The sequence below is a fragment of the Euleptes europaea genome, chromosome 6, assembly GCF_029931775.1.
Source record: "Euleptes europaea isolate rEulEur1 chromosome 6, rEulEur1.hap1, whole genome shotgun sequence".
Taxonomy (NCBI): Eukaryota; Metazoa; Chordata; class Lepidosauria; order Squamata; family Sphaerodactylidae; genus Euleptes; species Euleptes europaea.
The window spans coordinates 21300871-21323932 of NC_079317.1; positions in this window are offsets into that span (position 1 = coordinate 21300871).

Genomic DNA, 23062 nt, shown 5'->3' on the forward strand with positions numbered 1-23062 from the left:
ATCATAGCCATGAGTATTTTACATTCCTCTGTGTTTGATTTTTTTAAATATCGGGGATAGCTGATGTATACTTTTAGCCTATAAGCAGCCCAGTTGGTTCAGAGATAAAACAGCACATCTATGATGTGTGCATTCTTGCGCTCATTCCCAGGAATAGCACGATACAGTTACCTAAGAAAAAATATTGTGCACAACGATGTCACAATGACCGATAAATACCTTTTCTTAATTTGACCGCAGATTGCACAAAAAAGTTCCCTATCGTTCATGAAGGTGTTTTGCGTTTGGGATGAAATTCTCACAGAGCAAAAGTTATAGTTTCGGCCTACATGACTTTTATATTATGTGCTGTCCATGCTCCAGTACAGGGTGTGGAAAGGTAGGGGTGGGGAGGAAGGGAGGCAGTGGGGTGGGTGGAAGATCCCGGAAAGTCTGCAAGTTTATTTTTTCCCCCATGTCATTTCATCTGATATCCACGGCACTAGGATAACAAAGCTTTAGGCAAAATGGTTAACACTGACAGGAAAAGTAATTGGCAAAGCCCGATGACAATCACTTTTTATTTTAAAGATTTACTGATCATTTATTTTTTTTAAAAAATGAAGGAGTTCACAGTTTTATTATGAAGCATCTCTTAGCGTGTTGTGTTCTGGTTAACCTTCCTTTGGTATTTAACTCTTGTTATGCTACTGGAAATAAAGTTTGCTTCTTTTTTCTCTACTAAGCTAAGCCTGGTTTTCTTTTTCTTTCTTTCTTTAAAAAAAAAATTGCTGCGTGCAACTGCTGTTCTTTTCAAAGATTGCAAAACGTTGGCACACGAGCTGGTAAACTAGATGCAAGAGACTGAGGAACAGAAATTAAAAACCACCTTAAATGAAAATAAATTCCCCCCCCCTTTCAATACATTAAAGAAAAAGAATGGCAGTTCTTTTTTTAAAAAAAATATGCGGGTTGTCGTTAACGCACATTCTTTACTTGTTCAGTGAAGGTGTCTGCAACTCCGAATTCAGCTGTGGCTTAGATTTGGAGAAATTCTTCTAATAGAGGTAAGTAGTTTTTTTTTTTAAAAAAAAATGTTTTGGACTGTTGTTGATGGGCGAGTTTTAAACGCGAGGGTGGGAGATGCTTTGTTGGGAAATAATTTTAGCCTGCATTTAAGATTTCTCTGAAGAACAGGCATCAAAAGAAACGGACTCCAAGGTATACGTACAAAATCGAGGTAATGGTTTTGCTTAAAGGCAGTCCGAAGCACAGCGTTGGTTGCCAGTCTGTCTTCAGATGATTTTACTGAAGCTCACAGGTTATGGAATATTAATCTCTGCTCAGAGACCTGGGCAATATCCGGATACTCTCTGACAAGTTTTGACGGCAGCCTTAGTCGTCATTGTCTTTTCCCCCCACACAGTTCGGCAAAGAATTTAGTCTCTCCTGTACCTCATCCTTAAAATATTTCATGCAAGAGCGCCGAATTTGTAATGTAGTCGAATATTAAACACACACATACCCATCTTTAGAGAATCTAGCGCAAGTCTGTTTTCAGTCCAGAAGATGCTAAATGCAGACTTTCAACCCCAAAGTGTGTTCATTAGTCATTTGCAAATTATTTTTTATTTCGAAAATCATACCAAGTATATCAGCATGCTCTCACGCACCCCCGCACTGTGGAATTTTGATAATGTATGTCCTAACCGCTTAATTGATTGATTAGCTTACTGCCGCTTTCTGAGACACCAAATTTATCTTTAATAGCCGGAGTCAGGCACGGCAGGCAATCGGGAAGGGGGGGGGGTGTCCCTTGGCGTCGATTTGCTCTTAACTGGAAAGTCATTACCACTTAATACATGTAGATTGTGTTGAAAGAAAATTATGTGTAATGAAATGAGGGAAAAATTAGTGGAGTGTTATGGACGAAAGCAGATGTTACGGAGGAATTATGCTAGCAGAGATAATCACCTTCGGTAGCATTGTGTGTGTCGGGGTGTTAACTTGGGGAGAGAGTTGGCGAGTGAGCTAAATAAATGTATGGGTTCGCATGGATTTACTTCTGCAAGCGACATTCATCTGCGGCACCCTCTTCTGATTCAGGAGACACTGGTTCTTCCCATTTCGCTATCCCCACGAACAGTTCTTCCCTTTTAGATGCACATCCCTTTGCTTGAAACAGGAAGGTTTTTTAAAAAAAGCTGTTGGTTTGCTTAGCACCACAAAGTCAAAAAGTAACCAAGGGCAGCAGTCTGAACCCCATGCTAAGACGTGGATGCCGTGTCCTCCCGTTTGAACGTTAGCTGCTGAGACATCAGTTGTGGAGTGCAAGGCTGTCAGTGCTGGGAGCACCTGACAGATTTGGGAAGCTGTAAAAATGGAAGAGAGAATGAAGTGGCATTGAAATGAAAGGGTTTTAAAAATAAGTAAGGCATTTTAATATAGAAATGATGTCAGGGAGAAACCCAAATATTTGTTGAAGGGGATTAGGGATGTCTTCCTTTTCTTTGCAGGAACCCCTACGATGTGCAGCAATGTTTTGTTTTGTTTTAAATCAATTGCACTTTAAAAAATCACAGAGCAAAAGCTTGCAAAGGCTGTGATTTACAATAATTTCAAGATTTTAAATACGTTGGAACATGAAGAAGAATTTTTAAAAAATCTTATAGGCTACCAGAATTGTATCACAACTGAAAAAAGTAGGTTTTGAATTTTTTCTGTATTATTTATTTTTAGTATGAGGTCTTGGTATATTCCATGGAAGGCTTATTTGCACTAAGAATCTCTTCTTTATTGCTCATTTCCTAAGAAAATAAAGTTGCCCTGGGAAGATATTACTTGGTAGATTTGACTATAAAAGCCACTGATAATTGGGCTTTTCTGACACATTATTATTAGGTACCTTTGCCTTTTAATGAAGCTTTTGCTACTAGGGTTTGTTGGTTAATTACAATAATACACACACACCCTTCAAGATTCCAAGTCTCCTATTCCCAGTATTCATGTAGGTTACCAAGAAGGCTGTCAATTCGCTTGTCACTATATTAATGAGTCAAAGCAATGCAGCCAGCCAGCAATGAATCAATTGGAAAACTATGATGAATGCTTCAATAATTAAGGGCATAATTAAATTGCCGAATATAGGATTGTACTAAACGAAACAGCTTTTGTAACTGTGTCATATTGTTGTTTATAAAATCCCCCCCAAAAAAGGAGAGCTGCCATTTAAATAATGCTGTGAGCCTCCCTCTTAAATTTTTATCTGACTTTATATATTTTTTTCCCAACTGGGCTTCATTCCTGGGCAGAGATATACATACCTGGCGATCCCTTGGCACGCAACTGGGCACATAAAGGAATTGATATCAATTTTCTAAACATTGCTGAACTTTTAAAAATATACCCAATGTTAAATTTGCATGCAAGTGCATCCCCACACTTTTACATTGTGCTTGAGTTTGCTGTGGATAGATCAACATAACAAACAGGTCAAGAACGAACAACCAACTTGCATCCTTCAACACCTGCATACATTCAGCCTTGATTGGCCCATAGTGCCCTGACAAGTTTACAGATGTATTAATTTACTTACTTTATTTATAGCCCACCTTTCTTGCTGTGACTAGAGGTGGAAAACAGAAAAAAATGCAATTATTACCACATAAAATAGCCAAAGAACAATGCAATACGACTGGGATTATAGAATTAGTAGACAATGAATTTAGCAATGTGTTTACAGACATGTTCGTAATTTCATGTCTGCTGTTTGCACATTACACAGTTGCTGAAGAACATACTGGTCTAACATTGACCTTACCCTGGCGTAGTGTTGCCAGGTCCCTTTTCGCCACCAGCAGGAGGTTTTTGGGAGGAGCCAGAGGAGGGCGGGGTTTGGGGAGGGGAGGGACTTCAATGTCACAGATCTCTATTGGCTGGAGATCAGTTGTAATAGCAGGAGATCTCCAGCTAGTACCTGGAGGTTGCAACCCTACACTGGTGTAACATCTACCTCCCCACAGCAAAGACCATTGCCATATCCAACTAATTTATTTGGCATTATTTTGGGGCCCTCTGGCCCCGCTGCCAATTTTTGACCCCCCTCCCTCCTTTACCTGATGCCTGGATCTGCCACTGTCTCTGAAGTCCATGTGGACTTCGGAGGCTGCAGCGATGAAGAACTGAATGGTAAGCTTGGAAAGAGCCCTGCTTTCAGTTCTGCATCGCTGCAGCCTCCGAAGTCCAAATAGACTTCAGAAACGGCAGGAAGAGCAGAGCAGGGGAAAAAATCAGAAAAAAGCCAAATGGCAATATTGGCATTCCCAGATATTTGAAAATTTTTGGGTTTATTAACACCCCCCTCCCCCAGCCAAAGAATACATGACTCAGAGATTCAGCTCTGAGTCATGTATTCTTTGGCTGGGTGTGTGTGTTAATAAACCCCAAAAAATTCAAAAATCTGGGAATGCCAATATTGCCATTTGGCTTTTTTCTTTTTTTTCTTTCTTTTTCTTTTTGAAATTTTTGGGTCTATTAAACCTGAAAAATAATGGGAAAGATGGTGCACAACCCTAGTGTGGTCCTAGTAATTGAGTGCTTAGTGTTGGGGTTGTCAAAGGAAGGCACGGGGTAGTACAAGGTTTTATTGTGGATGGGGAGTCCTTTCCAGGAAGCTTTTCAGCCCCTCACACACCCTCCTTCCCTCCTAGCCCATTCAACCCTGTAATAGGCAAAGGTCTTATCTGGCTTCCATCACTCTGGTTCTAAGTTTGACTGGGAAAGACCCAGAGGTAGGGTTGCCAGCTCTGGCTTGGGATATACCTGGAGATTTGGGTAGTGGAGCCTGGGGAGGCCAGGGTTTGGGGAAGGAATTCAATGGGGTATAATGCCATAGGACCCACCTTCCGAAGTGGCCATTTTCACCAGGTGAACTGATCTCTGTTGCCAGGAGATCAGTTGTTACAGCGGGAAATCTCCAGCCACCACCAGGAGGTTGGTAACCATATCCAGAGCACCCTCCCTGCTGCCCAGGAAATCTCTTCTAGTCATGGTATGCCTTGTTGTTTGGCCGAGTATGAGTGAAGGACCCAGGCAGAATGAACAAAAAAGACTACTTGATTAAACAAATACCGTAACCGTACTTGTTTCTTGTACTTGTAATAGTACTTGTAACGATACTTGTCTTCTAAGTAAAAGAACAGTTATTAAGACAGGGTAGATTAATACAGTGCAAATGCACAGGGTAAAAAACGTCCAGGTAAAAATGCCTACTGGTAAGCAATAAAGTCCTCTAATGCATTCGTCTCAACTGGACTTCCAGCTATAGGTAAATACCTGATTTGCCTTCGGGTCAGACAGACTCACTCCCACTTTGGGGTGAGTGATCAGCTCCCTCCAAAAGCAGCCTCACTGCTTGGGGTTGCCAACCTCCCGGTACTAGCAGAAATAGACCAGCAGTTTTGTAAAGCCTATAGTATATTAATGTGCATAAATAGCAACCATAGAATAAACAAAAATGATATTGACATTCATATCATGTTGTTGGGAACATACATTGTTGTCCCAAAATAAGTCACAGAGTGACAGATATTTTAGACCGTTAAGACTGACGGTGAATTGAATCTGGTCATTAAAAAGGCTGTAGTTGTATATTTTATATAAATAGTTTATCTTGCATTATTGTACGTGCATGGTTGATGGGGTGGCACACAGAGAGCATAAGAGTCACGCAACTCTTTTGGTGGACGGCAATTGCAAATGGGGCTCTCTGTGACACGTTCGGGTAGGGAGAATGAGATCTCTGAGATTCCAAGGTACCAGTCCATTTAGGGCTTTAAAATTCAGCATCAGCGCTTTGAAGTGTGCTTGGAAAAGGATCAGCATTTGGCAGACTGTGCAGGTCCTTCAAGATTGGTGAGATTTTTTTCCCCTCATGCAAAGGTATCAGTCAGCAACCTTATTACTGCCTTCCTTGCTAATTTCAGTTCCAGAACAGTTTTCAAAGGAGCCCTGCATGCAAAATGCAGAGCACTATTCGCATCTGGACGTGATAAGATCATGGATAACTGTAGCCGGGCCAAGCTTTTTCAGGAAGGAACATGGCATGTGAATCAACCAAAATTGGTTAAAGCCAGTACATAAAACAGACAAGACTTGAATATCCATCTACGTTCACAGAAGTAATAATAACCCACAAACTGCAATGCTGATCTTTCAGGGGGGACACAACATCACATGAAAAACAAGCTGACACTTTATTTCTTGGCTGATGTGATTGTTGACCACCACGTCACCAATAGCACTCTCAACACTGCCTTGGCAAATGCTGGGAGATTTTGGGATCTGTGTCTGGTAGGGCTGCCAGCTCAGGTTGGGAAATACTTGGAGATTTTAGGGGTGGAGCCTGAGAAGGGTGGGGTTTGGAGAGGGGAGGGACTTCAATGTCATAGAGCCCCATGGCCAAAGTGGCCAAAGTGGCCATTTTCTCCAGGGGAACTGATCTCTGTAGCCTGGAGATCAATTGTAATAGTGGGAGATCTCCAGCTACCACCTGGAGGCTGGCAGCCCTAGTGTCTGGGAATGTAACTTCCAGGTGATAGTCTAGGCTTTACCATAAAAGCTAGGGAAAATTCCTAGACCATCACTTTGTGGATTTATTTTTCTCCTGCTCATCAGTTCTTCAAGGATGGGAAATTGGGGCTGGGAGAAGGTAATTCCCCATTCAGTGTAATTAAATGGGGGACTTACAGCCCATTCCTGAAAAATGGGCCCAAAGCCCTTAGGAGGCCGACTATGGCCTCCGCCGACACAGGGGCCACACCCCCAGTGCCCGGAAGGCGCCCGCCGGTGTGAGTGACCCCAGCGCCAGCATGCTGGGCCGGCCGCCGCTCCCCGACCACCACCACCTCCTGCTGGCATTTGGTTGCTGGCACAGCCAGGAGGCATTCCGGCACCCCGGAAGGCGTTCCCGGGGCGTAACGGCGCTGGCAGCAGGGTAGGGCCAATGTTAGTCGGCCTCCTGAGCACTTTCGGCTCGGGAACACCCCTTTTTATTTTTGAGGGTTGCACGGGTTTTTGGCACCATGCAGAGGTTTTGGCAGTGCCGAAACCAATTTAGGAGGCAACGCCACTAGTTTGCCTCCTAAGCCTGGTGCAGGCATTCAGGAATGCGCTGTTAGTCACTAACTATGGTTGGCTAGATTGCTTAGGGTGGCCTAATGGCACCATTATACTCTGTATGTGATCCCTGATTAGCTGGGATCACATTGTCAGCATGAAAAAAACACAGTTTTGGTTCCCTCCCCTCAAAGAAAATGTAATTGAAGGAGCTGCAAATCAGGCAGTGAATAATAGCAACGGTGGAGAGAGGAATAAGGATTGGGGGATATTTGGATCAATCCTGGAAATTGCATATGGCATTTATGCTAGAGGCATTATTCATGTTACTCCATGTTATGATGCATAAACCACGTGAAAAGTGTGTGGCTGCACATTGTATAGTCAATAATTACAAAATGTGCTGATCATAGAGGTAGATAGGTAATCTGACCAAAATTCTGCAAAAGAAAGGCTTGCTACTGAAAATGGGGCGGGGCAACTTAGTACTGCCCACTCCTCACAACAACCCTGTGAGGTAGGTCACACCAAGAAAAAACGAGTGGCTCCAGCCCCCCAGTAATCTTCACTGAAGAGTAGGGATTTGGACCCAGATCCCTGGTTTGACACTCTAGTCACTGTACTGGCTGGTTGAAGCAAAACGACCTTAAATATTTTCTGGATTTTGAAATCCATTTGCTTTGCTTATACTGGTATTTTTTTTTAAACTGAACTCTGTTCTAATGCAAGTTTACAGAACAAAGTTAATATCGCAAGGTTCATAGGAAGTCACTTCACAAACAGCAGGTGGTAACATTTGGGGAACTTACCTGCAGATATGCACAGGCCCTAGAAAGATGCAAAATTCTCACCCTCTCGGGAAACTAGTTATCAACACGATCAGGAAGTAGTGAATCTTGCATATTTTCAGAGAAACGTTCCATTCATGGAAAGAAATGTATTAAGAGAAAATTGTGGAAATCTCTTGACTAAGAAACACAAGTGAACTTTCCTGTTTATTAAAAGGCGATTTACTTAGCATAGCCAGAGATTAACTGCCGGCAGGGCTATATCCTATCTCTCCTTTAACAGAAGGGTGTTGCCATGTGTCTCCATGTGTGGAGTTAAAGGAGAGCCTTTAGCTGTTTGCTAAAATTTGTTTTCTAAAAGGGGAGTTTGTACACTTTCTAAAAGTGGGGGGCTATACACCAGAAGTGACATTGTCGCGTCAGGATGTGGCCATTCCCCCCACCAGCCAGCTGATCGGTGACTGGGGGGGGAGTGGCTGGGGGGGGGGATCCCTCGCCCTCAGGCACTTGGACAGTTTCATATCCGCTGATCCGTATCCAGTTTTTGCAGGGCCACAAGATTCTTGGAGTTGGATTTATACTAAAAGGTAAAAAAGGTAAAGGTCCTCTGTGCAAGCACCGGGTCATTCCTGACCCATGGGGTGACATCACATCCCGACGTTTACCAGGCAGGCTTTGTTTACGGGGTGGTTTGCCAGTGCCTTCCCCAGTCGTCTACTCTTTACCCCCAGCAATCTGGGTACTCATTTTACCGACCTCGGAAGGATGGAAGGCTGAGTCAACCTTGAGTTGGCTACCTGAAACCAACTTCCGTTGGGATCGAACTCAGGTCGTGAGCAGAGCTTGAACTGCAGTACTGCAGATTACCACTCTGCACCACGGGGCTCTATTTATACTAAACTGACCAATCACATGCCAACACATCAAAATGTCCAGACTCAATAGTTTCGCACTGCAGAATCACAGACTGCCTGTAAACCCTGTGAATCAATGTCCTCCAAAATGCCCTATCCTTAACAATGCGTTTTGCAGGAAGGATGCTAGCATGCTACATTTCAAAAACTATTGTCCTCAGTCACATTTTTGGATTAAGATTCACGCCACCTTGTCATATAGGGTTGCCAGCTCTGGGATGGGAAAAACCTGGAGATTTGGGGGGTGGAACCTGAGGAGGATGGGGTTCAGAGAGGGGAGGGGCTTCAATGCCATAGAGCAATTGCCAAAGCAGCCATTTTCTCCAGGGAAACTGATTTCTATCGCCTGGAGATCAGTTGTAATACTGGGAGATCTTCAGCCACCACCTGGAGGTTGGCAACCATTTTGTCATTGCAGAAATCTGATTAGTATAATATCTGAAATGTCTGAAAATACAGATAACAAACAACACAAAAAGAAAATGGCCAGAACTGGTGTTTTCCACAGTATACATTTTTAGCAAATTTCTACATTTTGAATTGCCCTTATAGAAGCACTTCACGCTGTTGCTTATGACCAAGCAAATAGGTGGGAAGTCAGCTTGCAGTATGGTAATCATGAGTCATACAGGCAACGATCTTTGCGGCACACCTGGACAAAAGCAAGAGGGCCCATGTGGCAAAAAGCCAGGCAGACACGTCTCCCTCCCTTTCTTCTGATTTCCTCTCGCTGACTCGGTAGAAGCAAAACTACCCCGAGGCATGGGAGGAACAGCCTGCAATATATATTATAACCTATCCTGTGGCTGAATATATCATGTTTAGAATTTGGTTTGTAGCCCTGAGTCTTTCCCAAAAGACTGCTAAGTGAAGCTCAGATACCTTTTCCTAAAAAAAAATAAAAAAAAAATGGTAACGGTAGTCCCCTGTGCCAGTCAAGATCATCCTGACTCTGCTTCTACCATTTTTACCATATCTGCAGAGGAAGGCAATGCCAAACCACCTCTGCTTCTCACTGGCCTTAAAAGCCTCTTGCTGGAGTCATCATAAATTGGCTGTGCCTTGACAGTACTTTACGCAAACACACACACACATGAAGTTGGTCCTAGTCTGATCATTATACCTCACTGGCTCCACATATTCTGCTTGTGACAAGTTTGTGAGGAACTGATGTCTCCACATGCTCTGCTTTTGAGCTTCTCACAGAAATCCAGTGACAACAGCTAGAGAAAGAATGGTCCCTTGGCCATAAGGTTGCTTGCTCTGGATTAGGAAATTCCTTGAGATTTGGGGTGGAGCCCAGGCAGAGCAGGGTTTGGGGAGGGGAGGGACCTCTGCAGGATATAATGCACCCTCCAAAGACTCCACCCTCCAAAGCAGCCATGTTCTCCAGGGGAACTGATCTGTGTAGTCTGGAGACTGGAAACTGGCAACCCTACAAGTTGACCAGATGGACTTTTGATCTGGCTCACTAAGATAATCCTTTGGTTCTCTAGTGGGTTTGTCTGAGCAGTGAACGTACGTGTATGTTTCAGGCAAGAAACTTTTAAAACTGGGAGGGTAGTAGCACTTGCATACAGTTACATAAATTAAATTTAATAATTTAATTTATGTAACTGTATGCAAGTGCTACTACCCTCCCAGACAGAATGGGTTAAAAGTCACAGTAAACAAAATACCACGTTACTTATTGCTTAGTATATCCCAAGTTGAATCTCACCACTTACCCATAGCATTGACACATTATAATAGTTGACAGTTTCTTGCCACTGAATGGTTATAATAATAAATTATTCGGCAGGCCTATAATTTTGAATCACAAAATTTACCACAAACATGAAGTGCATATGCGACCGAGAAACCATTATGCTCTCCTGGAGATAATAATGATTATCTGGAAACGGAATACAACGGATTAATATAGGGGTTGACGAAAAAGGGTTGACCCAGACACGGCATAAAACTGGAAAGCAGTACTGTATCCACTGGCAGCAGTTCTGACACAGACAGACACACACCCTCAAATCACAGCAAGAGTTCACCACTGGCTGACTACTTCTGAACATGCAAGAGTAGCTACTTTCATCTCCAGCAGGATCAGCTCTAAAAGAGCAACATGGACCTGTATGGAATGAAGAGTCCACTAGTCTTGTCCCATTGTATAGGAATAGTTAATTAGAGGGTTTCCCCAAGGGTTGCCAGGTCCCTCTTTACCACCAGCAGATGGTCTTGGGGGCGGAGTCTGAGGAGGGCGAGGTTTGGGGAGGGGAGGGACTTCAATGCCATAGAGTCCAATTGCCAAAGCAGCCATTTTCTCCAGGTGAACTGATGTCTATCAGCTGGAGATCAGTTGGAATAGCAGGAGATCTCCAGCTACTACCTGGAGGTTTGCCGATGGCAAACAGGGTCCTGGCAACCCTAATTTGAACCCAGCTCTCCTCACCCAATTCTAGTCTGATACTCCTAACTAGTCTAAACAACCCTGGCTACATGTGAAGTTAGGCCTCAAGGTAGACATGAAGGTCCTAAACCACCAAGGAGGCTCTTTATTACTGGTCACTAGCATCTAGTGCCGTTAAGAGAAATCCTCTTAATTCCTCTTTATCCAGTTTCTCCCTGAAATCCAACAGTCAGTTTCTTTTTCCTGTTTTAGGAATTTGAAGTCAGTTTTCAATCAATTCCATTTTGATCCAAGAGAAAGTTGCAGAGAGAGAGAGATAGGAAGGGAGGTTCTACAAAATGTCAGAATATCACTCTGCAGCTGCTCAGAGGCAGGCAACGGCTTCCCAGACCTTCCTGTCCTCCTGCTAGGGCACCACACTGTGATGTGTAACGTAAAATTACTGCATGGACTAAAGTTACAAAAGGGTGCATTGATTTCTCTAGAAAGAGAAATGAAAGAGAACCTATTCTTTTAAATGAGGGGGGAAAGTGAATAAGAACAATCAATTGCTGTAACTAAAAAAAAATGGAGTTTTGGAAAAAAGAAACTCGCAACTCATCCATCAACTTAGCTTGCTTTCTTCCATTGAAATTGATAAGAGCCATCAACGTGTGTGGGAGACAATAATGGGGATTTAATATTTAATAATTAGTGACTTAAAACAGCTTTCCAGATATTGCCAAATGTAAACAACATGTCTCCTTCCTCTGTAACCACAGCAGCAGTAAAAAGATGCTGCCAACATATTCTATATAACTGGAAACATCACCGAACAAATCCTGTTCTCCCAAATGCCCTAATGGCCATAATGTTAGAACCAGGGCAAGGTGGGAAGTCCAGCCACCTCAGTAGGGTTGTCAACCTGCAGGTGGTGGCTGGAGATCTCCCACTATTACAAGTGGTCTCCAGGTGATAGAAATCAGTTCCCCTGGAGAAAATGGCGGCTTTGGCAATTGTACTCTATGAGATTGAAGTCCCTCCCCTCTCCAAACCACGCCCTCCTCAGGATCCACCCCCCAAATCTTCAGGTATTTCCCAACACGGAGCTGACAATCCTACACCTCCGCCATGCCCCCTGCTTCATCCTCTTTCTTTTTCACACAAGTTAATGGGAGCCACTGTATTCCAAAAGACAAAATTAATGGTCTGTAATAAGGGACACTGGTGATCCCAGGAGTCAAGCAACATGAGGGTTTTACTTTCTTCTACAGAACTGTACCAGCTTGGCCCAAGCTAATTGGTAGGGTTGCTACATACTAGGTAATGGCAGGCAATAGCATGCCAATTAAGAGGGCTGCCCACCACCCCTCAGCTGGCGAGCGGGCAGAAGCAGGCCAGTTGAAGGGAGGGTGATGAACGTCACTTCTAGGTTTACCCCGGAAGTGACGGGGACGCTCTCACACATTCCTCCCAAAACTCTATAGTTTCCATAGAGTTTTTGGAGGAATGTGCTAGAGCATCCCCGTCACTTCTGAGGTAAACCCAGACATGACGTTATTGAGCCAATCACCCCGCCAGCCCCACCACAACGAAGCTCCCACTGGTAGCGAGGGTGGACCTGGCAAGCCTGCTCATTGGGGAATGGGAGCTAAGCAGCACTGCCAACAGTCAGTACTTAGTTGGGAGACTGCCTCTGCTCATCCCTGCCCTGATCTGGATGGCCCAGGCTAGTACGATCTTGCCAAATATCAGAAGCTCACATGAACACATATGAACACATGAAACTGCCTTATACCGATTCAGACCCTTGGTCCATCAAAGTCAGTATTGTCTACTCAGACCAGCAGCGGCTCTCCAGGGTCTCAGGCAGAGGTCTTTTGTATCACCTACTCGCCTAGTCCCTTAACCGGAGATGCCAGGGATTGAACCTGGGCCCTTCTGCATGCCAAGCATATGCTCTACCACTGAACCATGGCCCCTCCCTTGGTTAGTATTTGAATGGGAGACCACCCCGGAAGTCCAGGGTCACTACATAGAGGCAGGCAATAGCAAACCACCTCTGAATGTCGCTTCCCTATGGGGTCGCCATAAGTTGGCTGCGACTTGACAATGCTTTCCACCACCGAACTGAATTCCATTAATTCGCTTCTATGGGCCCCCCAAAGCCACTTGTCCGCTCTCTCTAGGGGAGCAGTGGGTGGGTGTGCCACACTGGATGCCAATCATGACTGCACCATGGGCGCCAGAAGCGGCTTTTAGGTGTGTGATTAGCAGAATGATTACTATTATGATCTATAAGGATGCCGAGGGAGTTCCGGACTGTTACACACAGTAATACCTGAATGGAGGGAAGGCCCCTGAGCATCAGGATGCTTCTTCAGGCTGTATAAGCTCAGCCTGCAATGTGACATTTATGATATTGAGAATGACATCCCTGGCCAAGCTTCTTAACAGCTTCCCCAGTCTAACCATTAGGGCTTTAGCAGTTCCAGGGTAAAACTAGCATCACCCCTGGGTAACATCAGCAGAGACTGCTACCAGGAGGACCACCGATATTATTACTAGCTGCAATAAAAAAGCACTTCTTAAAATGTTTTTTTCCCACCTAATTGTCAAAACTGAATAATATTATCAGCTTTTTTTATCCTTTGAGTATTTCTCTAATAAGAAAGCAGAGAGATGCACAGCAAATAAAAGGAGAAGATTTGAGGATGCAAAGCAATCATGCAAAATGACTTTCATATCAGTTCGATAAGCAGCTGAAATTTAATAACTACATCTCTCCTATGGTGCCAGATGAAAGTTTAATACTTTATGCTTTTGCTTCCTTTTTTTTCCTGCATGATGCTCATTCAGAACCATAACTTTTCCTTTTATAGACCGGGGGCGGGGGAGGAGGTTAGGTGCAGTGGATTAATCAAGGCTCTGGAGACACAGGCCAAATTCTAGCCTAGCAGAAAGGGGAAAAATGTTTCTTGTTTTCTGGTCTAAGACACAGGGAAAAAACCGTGGTGGCAGTCCAGAAAATGGATGGCCATTCAAAATACCCCTTAGACATATCTTCAGGGATTTCAGACTCTCCTCTTCCCTGAGAAATATGTGGATCTTCTTACACACAACTCTTTGGGCTTTTCTTGAATTGTTTCAGATGTTTTACCTGAAAGGAATCTTTAAATTCACTTCCAATTTTACTTCCAGCAAAAAAATGTGTGATCTCCAGGGAAGTGCTTAGGAGGTTACCAACCATTTATCTAGTCCTTCTCCAGTGCCCTTTGGAAATTTAACCTGTCCAAATTAAACTAGAGAGTCTACCAAATTTCATAACCCTACTATTTTGAGTCGAAAATCCCTACTTTAATCTCGTGTGTGCAAATCAAACACACGAAGTTGTTATTTTCACACCATTTTCTGTTTCTTTGTGCCAAATCTTCCCCATTAGTCTGACACAATTTGAATGCGATTTTGGGATCAATTGCATACAGATTGGTAGTATATGGTATATAATATCTGAAAATGGAGTAAAAATATCTTAAAAGAAAACAAATCAGGAATGCCAGCAATGAAATGAAAACCCTCACAACACCATGCGTGTGTAAAGAGCCATCAAGTCGCAGCTGACTTATAGCAACCCTTGGTGCGGTTTTCAAGGCAAGTGATTAAGCAGAGATAGTTTGCCATTGTCTTCTTCCGCAGAGTCTTTCTTGGAGGTCTCCCTTCCAAGTACCGACCCAGCTTAGCTTTCAAGATCTGATGAGATCAAGCTACACCATTCAGCCTTCCCTCCCCACAACACCATACAAAGACACACACAAAAGAATGGGCATATTCCTAATTCTCTACATTAAATACAGTGATGTTTTTCCTGACGCATGGAGAAGAATATTGGGAGAAGCTTTGTTTGCTGGATTTCTGCCATGGCTACTTTGAAAGTAGTGGGATAGCCTCAGTTTAGTCATTTTAGCTTCTAGGGTCAGTTCAGGCTTGATATGATCTATAACCCTCTAATTTGTTTTTCTGGCAGTCTGCAGTATCTGTAACACTGTCCTTCAACACACTACTTTCTTCCTATCAGCTTTCTTCATTGTCCATAGGGTATCCAACCTCCAGGTACTAGCTGGAGATCTCCTGCTATTACAACTGATCTCCAGCCAATAGAGATCAGTTCACCCGGAGAAAGTGGCTGCTTTGGCAATTGGACTCTATGGCATTGAAGTCCCTCCCCTCCCCAAACCCAAGACCGTAATATTTATTTATTTATTTACTTAGACAGTTTCTGTACCGACTCTCCATACAGTGTGCTCAAAGCGGCTTATAAAACAAAACATAATAAGAACACAGATACTGTAAAAGATGTAACAATTAATAAAATATCTGCAACCTAGCATTAAAAACCAAGCAAGAGCATAAAAACAGCTTAAAACATATAGCACCTTAAGACAAGTCTCAAGAAAAAGTTCTCAGGCTATAAGGAGAAAGTAAAAACAAGTTTCAAAATGTCAATCTCTTAATTAAAACCCTGAGTAAAAAGAAATACTTTCAGCCAAGCACTTAAAAGCTAGCGGTGAGGGCATCAGGTGAGTCTCAAGGGAAAGGGCATCTCTCAGATGAGGTGCCACCCTTGAAAATGCCCTGGGTCTCCCCTGAAATCAGGGGCACAAAGAACAGGGTTTGTCTTAACTGCCAAGCTGGATGGTATGAAATATATGGAGCAGCTAGTCAGTGATGATCCAATTTAAGACAACTTTTCCTTCACAGAGAATCAAAATGGCACAATAAGATGGTGAAAATATACTAATCTACTGTGTGTGTGTGTGTGTGTGTGTGTGTGTGTGTATTTTAAGTGCCATCCAGTCGCTTCCAACCTATGGTGAGCCTATGAATTAATGACTTCCAAAATATCATTGACAGCCTTGCTCAGGTCTTGCAAATTGAGGGCCATGGATTCTTCAATAGAGTCAATCCATCTCTTTCTCTTTTCCTGCTGCCTTCCACTTTTCCTAGCATGATTGCCTTTTCCAGTGACTCTTGTCTGCTCATGATGTGACCAAAGTACGATAGCCTCAGTTTTAGCTCCTAGGGACAGCTCAGACTTGATTTGACCTAGAACCCACTGATTTGTCTTTGAGGCTGTCCATGGTATCCATGAAACACCCTTCCAACACCACGTTTCAAATGAATCAAATTTCTTCCTGTCAGCTACATGGTTTTAAATGTGCTCCCTTTTAATTGTAGCCCACAAATCTGCCATTTATGGAAGGCCATAGTTAACAACCCTGATCTGGATGGCCCAGGCTAGCATGATCTCATCAGATCTCAGAAGCTAAGTACTGGCTAGTACTTGGATGAGATATCGCCAAGGAAGAGCAGGGTCGCTATGCAGAGGAAGGCAATGACAAACCACCTCTGTTAGTGTCTTGCCTTGAAAACCCTTGCCATAAGCCAGCTGTGACTTGATGGCAGTTTACACCCAAGGTTAACAACCAATAAGAAAAATGGTCCCTGGCTTTTGTTTGTTGGAGGTCACTGTTACTAGACAAAAAGACACAGGAAGCTATCATGTATTTCTTTTTATGTTTAAAAAGACTACACTTTGTTTCCAGTGAATATACGTGCTGGGGTGCGGAGCGGGGCTGACCAAGTGGAAGCTTTTTTGCAAGCCCACGGACTGCCAGGGAAGCTAGTGAGGTCTGCAAGAAATGTGATGGCATTCTAACTTGCGGATGACATGCCGGCCAAACCCCTCATCCAATCGTCTCATTGTTTTGTTTGAAGTTCAAATTAGACAGCCCGTCAATCCGCTTTGCATCCGCACTGCTCGCAGCGTTCAGCCTGACAGCTGTCTGAGTTGCTGCTTCTGCCCACTTTCCTGCCTAAGTTGCTTCCATATGCTGCAGGCTCATGAGCCGACTGTGCCTTGGTAAATAAGTGACATATGTAAGATGCGTTGTAGCCAATCAGAGGGGCTTTTTGTCATGATGCAGGAGAAGAATCACATGGCTCTCTAGGGAACTCGAGGCCAGCCCCTGAAAAATAGCTGCAATTTCCATAAGGCAGGGCAATAATGCACATGCGCAAAAAAAAAGAATCACAAATCATATACATCGCCATCGGTCATCAATAAATGATGTGTTTCAATAAAATCCTAGCCTTTAATGTTTGGCTAAGTAGCCTTTAGTGACGCTAATGACTGTTGATCAGTTTCAATTAGCAGCATTGTTGCATATGCACAGTTTTGGGAAAATCCAATTGAACTGGTTCAGCAGGCATTTGTGGCTGCTTGGCACAAGCCAAACAGACCGAGTTATGTGCATACAGCTGATCGCCACACAATAAGTTCAACCTTCGAACGTGTTTGCCACAAAATTCAACGCATCCCTCGTGTTCAAGAGATCGGAAAGTCTGGATCTTACAGGCCTTGTCCTCTGTGTTTGTATGTATGCATGCATGCATGCGTAATGAGAGTTGAAAGAGTTTTTGTGTCCTACATGCTTAATTTCTTGAACCTGTCTGTTGAATAATTAAGTCATTGAGAGTGTGGGTGTTTACTATTTCATGCTTAGCTACCTGACCATAGGACAGATATGTGCAACCTGACCTGAACTATGAGGCTTGGAGCACGTCCTTGAGGTATCTTGCTGTCATATGGGTTACTTCCAGCTTCCTGATGGTGCCAAAGATGTAAAACTGGATGCTGCTGCTGGCTATGAGGTGTTTCTTGGTGTCAGGGGATCTGTAAGCACATGTAATAGCTGCACACCTTAGAGCAGGGATCCCCAACCTTGTTGAGGCTGTATGTACTTTTGAAATTTTGAGAACATTGAATGAGCACCGCCGCCAAACGGCTGCCATGTTGGGCATAGCTAATCACCAAATAGCTGCCATGACAACTGAGTCCAGTCACCAAATGCTGAGAATAGGGTTGTGCAAAAAAAATAAAAAACAATCGGTAAATTTCGCGTTCGGGTTTATTGAGCCCAATTTTTTTGGTAAACCTGGAATTACTAGAATACCCATACCAGTAAAGGGGTATTTCGGCTATATTTCCGGGTTTATTGAAAAAATTCAGGTCTATTATGGGGATTTTTTTTGAAGTTCCTGTAGGGGCATTTTTTGAAGTAGACGTCCCAAATTTTCAGGGTAGCTTTAAGGGAAGCTCCTTGCATGAACCCCAAAGTTTGGTGAAGATTGGGTCAGGGGGTCTGATTTATGGGGTCCCAAAGAAGTAGCCCCCCTCCTCCACAGAAAAGCATGGTAAAGTTTACAGTGCTTCTCTATGGGGGTTGACCACTTTGGGACACCATAAAATTGGACCTCCTGTCCTAAAGTTTACCAAACTTCGGGGTTCATGCAAAGAGAGTCCCTTTGCTTTCCTCATTCCTCTTCTGGCCTTAATTAAAGTGTTCATCCTGGCTCATTCCGGAGTCACAGAGCGTGCATACTCCGTTCTCAGGTTGAGCTTCCCCATGCCATCACGCCCCACCCTTTCCTGACCCCCTCCTCAAAGCAGCATACAGAGGGTAAAACAGAAGATTGGCTTCTCTCACAGCCAATCACAAAGCAGTGTGTAAAGAGGCGGGGATTCGAGTGCATCCTGCTTCCTGCTACCTCGGAGCCCTTTCTGAGCAAAAGAAATACTTTTTAAAAGCGAGGCTTGGATTCCCCCCACCCCTTTCAGGTAGCTCAATTTTTTCGTTTTTTGTTCTTAAAATGCTTTCTTATGCAGCAGTTGGGTTTGGGAGGAAGGAAATCTTCTCTCACAGGGAGCACTGTGAAGTAAGCCAATTACAGAGTAGCATTTAAAGGGGTGGAACTTGATTTGAGCTTGGGAGACTGTTTTTATGTATTCATGGTTCGATTAGCACACAGTTTCATCCCTGATCATTCAAGCCAATGCATACAGTTTTCCCCAACCTGGGTTACTTTAATGTACGATGAACCCAGGTCCAAGCAGGGAGATCCAGCCCATGCATAAAAGATCAAAGAATCAATAAAGTAAATCAAGGAGACCTTTATTAATCAGAGCGTAAGAGGCTCGAGTCTGGCTTCTGCCTCTTGGTAATGATATGTTATTTGTCTTTCTTATTTTGTGTTCCTTTCCTTACCTTTCCTAGGAAGTTTGTGATTTTTGATTTACTTCCCTGAGTAGTGTTTTGATTTGGGGAAAGTCTTCCAACTGTTCCAAACCCTTCGGTCTGAAAAATAATAATAATAACACAACAGCCTTTGGAGAGGAACCCAACAGAAACTGGTGTCGCTATTCATAAAATAATTGAGTTTACACCCCCTAAAAGGATTTCTGTAATAGCTCCTCTTCTTCTTCTTTTTTAAGTATTTACATTTCATTGAAATTTACTGATTCCAAAGGTAAGGTAAGAAAAAAAAAAACACCTCCAACAACTTCCTGTAATTGTGAATTATTGTGAGGGAAACAGAAGGAAAAGATTTGGAAATTATGAGCCATTATGCTCAAGAGAGAGAAGAAAAAGAAGAGAAGGGGAGAGGCAGAGAGAGAGAGAGAGAGAGAGAGAGAGAGAGAGAGAGAGAGAGAGAGAATCGGTGGGGGAAAAAAGACATCTCGCCTTCATGAAACACAGCTGACAAGCTCGACTAAATTACCCCCGGACCATTACAAAAATCACTTAATTGCCAACCATTTTGTTAGGTCAATTGACTCTAATTGAAAAAATAACAAAAAGCTTATTATGCTGCAAATGCGGCCGTGGAAAATGAGTCTTCTGTTAGGAGGAAACAATAATTCTAAATTTCAGCTGCTGCTAACACTCCAAAGTTCAATGTTTTCTTCTGATAGCATCTACTGTGCGGCAGAAAGCAGCCTATGCTTCTGCTGAGGGATATTTCTTTTAATTCACGCTCCCAGGCCTGGTGTTATCCCTCTGGTCCCGCTACGCATTTACCGTTTTTACTGTTTTGTTTTGTTTTCTCCTGGTTTTTATCATCCTGCCTTCCCTCTGTGTGCCAAGATTCAGGACCGTTTCTTTCCTAGGTGTTGTTATTTAGCCAGTGAACCAGCAGCTTTGCGTCCGGCAAGGTTACTTTTGCAACGTTGCTTCCGGTATTCTGGAAATCACATTCCACCACTGGTCCCTTCGCACCTATCCCCTAAAGACAGCGGGACAGAACACAGTTGATCTTGTGGCAAAAGCTTCCGTTATCCTTTTACCCTATCTGTGTATTTTTTTTTCTTCCCATTTTCAGGCTGCGGTGCCTGAAAAATGTCTGAGACATAATAAAATCGAGAGAGGGGGGGGGGGGAGGAAATAGCAGCCATTTCTTGAATGGTGGAGAGGGCTATAATTAAAACTCAGCCCATGAATATAGGTGAAGGATTATTGCATAGGGGTACCTTTTCTTTTCTAGGATGCTTTACAGGAGTGTGTACCGTTTCGCCAAGATAAACCATCTGGAGCGCTCTTATTGTCTGAGTTACAGAACTGAATAGTGGAGATTTATAATGGGGGCCAAGTAGAGACTTACTTAGAGAAGTAATTATTTCTCGTCCATAGAACCAGGAGGCGGCAAGAGTTGGCTCTCGCCTTTTGTTCTATTGCCTCGGTATGAAGAGGTAGGGAAATTGCACGAAGTTCTGAGCAGCTCCCACATGTGATTAAAGAGTTGAGTAGAGCTCTGTTTGCATGCTCCGTTTGCCTCTTGCATTATCCTCGGAACATTCGCCGGATGCATCTTCCTCGCCAACAGCTGCCTTGCTGGGATGCGGGTTGACGGAGGCCCGTCACTAGGACAGGCCCTCGTCTGAACCAGCACCGAAACAAAAGAGAGAAAGAAAACCCAACAGTGTCAAATGTGCGGTGCCGCATTCGTAACACTGAACTGGGCAGCTGCCTGTCCCACCTCTGGCACTGTCACATGGCGTAAGCCGCCATTATTTCAGTAGCAGCGAACTGATGCCCGGACGTGCTGTGTTTGCGCATGGCATCGCCACCATGCGCTTATCATATGGTCCTTATTGTTCTCAGTATAATTCTTGTATCGCTCAGCCAGAAAGGGGGGATTGCTAAATGTACTGGACTGGCGTGTTCTTTGGGGGAAGGGACATTTGCAGCTGTGTATAATCAATGGAACGTTCTTTTGGCATGCACCGGAAGGTTAGTAAAGACCTTGACACGCCGCTGAATTTATGAGTAATTGCATTGTTTGAAATGTGCCTCATTTTGATTTCTACAGGTGTTGGGGAGGGGGGAAGGGAACAGCAGCACCCTACAGCAGATCTTAGGGTTTTATTCCCGCCAAGATTTGCTAGGCACCCAAAATATCTATATATGAAAGGGAAAGTAAAATCCATATAATGTCACCAATAAAATGCATTCATTTTTTTTTTTTAAATGAGGACTTGGGGGCAGTTTAAAACCAAACCTCTTAACCTCCTAGAAGACTAATGGATAGAGAAGCTTTGCAAAACAGGCGAGGGAAATATGCTCTGGCTTGTTCAAAGTCTGCAGTTTGGACTCAAGATCAGTAAGGTACAGTAAGAATGGGCAGAGGAGGAAGGAGACATCAGTTGAACAAAATCTGCCTGAATTCCACTTTTTTTGTCAAATCCCCCCCCCCAAAAAAAGATAATTAACTTCGGCAACTGTCTGAAAGACAGAATATTAACTTGATAATATCTTGAGAGGAATGGCAAAATGCAACCGCATCAGGGGAAGGAGGGAGGGGGGAAAGAGAGGCTTCACGTACCAGATAGAACCAATTTCTTTCAAATGAGGAGGAAAACCCTACAGAGAGAAATAAAAGTGAGGAATGGTGAATTCTGTAACACTTGCCAGACCAATGAGCTTCATCAATTAATCACAGCAAAATAATCACCACCTACATTAAAGAATAATACATGAAAAGGACAGGGCATAGCTTTAACTTATTCAGAAAGGGCTGACTTCCTAATCCCTCTGAGTCTTGACATGTTAACTGGGTAGCGACTAATTAGATGTCAAAAATTCATAAGCACTCTTTAATATTGCATATATCTGTGGCAGACATTTCAATATGAGAGCTGTATACACAGAGAAGTCACTATAGCATTAAAACGCAGCGGGGTGGGATGAATAAAAAGCAAAACAATAAAAACAATGGCCCTTAAAACCCCTAGAGGATGCCTTCTTTGGAATGGTGTGCTTTCTTATTCAGAAAAAAGGTATCACCTTAATAAGAATTATAGGCAAGAAGAAAAAAAGAAAAGAAAAAAAAAGATTTCACCGTTCCGTGCTGTGTGGACGTAAAGTGGGAGAAAAAGACTGACTTATCAAAGGAGCTGCCAGGTAAATAGGAATTTACTATGCATGCACAATGAATATTACACAGTGCCTTGACACAGGGCAATAATGAAAGACATGCTATTGTGGTATCCATCCAGGGAATCCCCCCCACTCTTCCTTTCCTTGTCTCTCTTGAGCAAAGAAGCAGTGATCTTCCTTGGCAGCTGCCTCCTGTTTCAAGCCATTTCACATAATATGGCAAGAACCTGAAGTTTAGTGTATTAAGTAACCGAGTTTTCTTTTGGGGGGGGGAATTCTCCCCCTCAGCTTAGAGCTCTATACCTTGCTTGTCCGTGCAAACGTATATTTCAAATTGAGGATGCTGCATTTTGTATTTTTTTTAAAAAAATTAAGCTCATATCGGGGGCGGGGGGGGCGGGGAACGGTCTGAAAACGATAGGAGTACAATTGCACTCCCTAAAAGGTTGCCAGATTTAAAAGAGTGTCATATAATAATTCCCTATTTGGAAACTCAAATTCTGTAATTGTGGGTGGCTCTCAGGAATGAAAATAGACTCTCCTGTCCATAATACAAAATCAACATTTTCTTTTATTTCTTTCATAGTGCTGCTGAGAATGTTTTACATATAT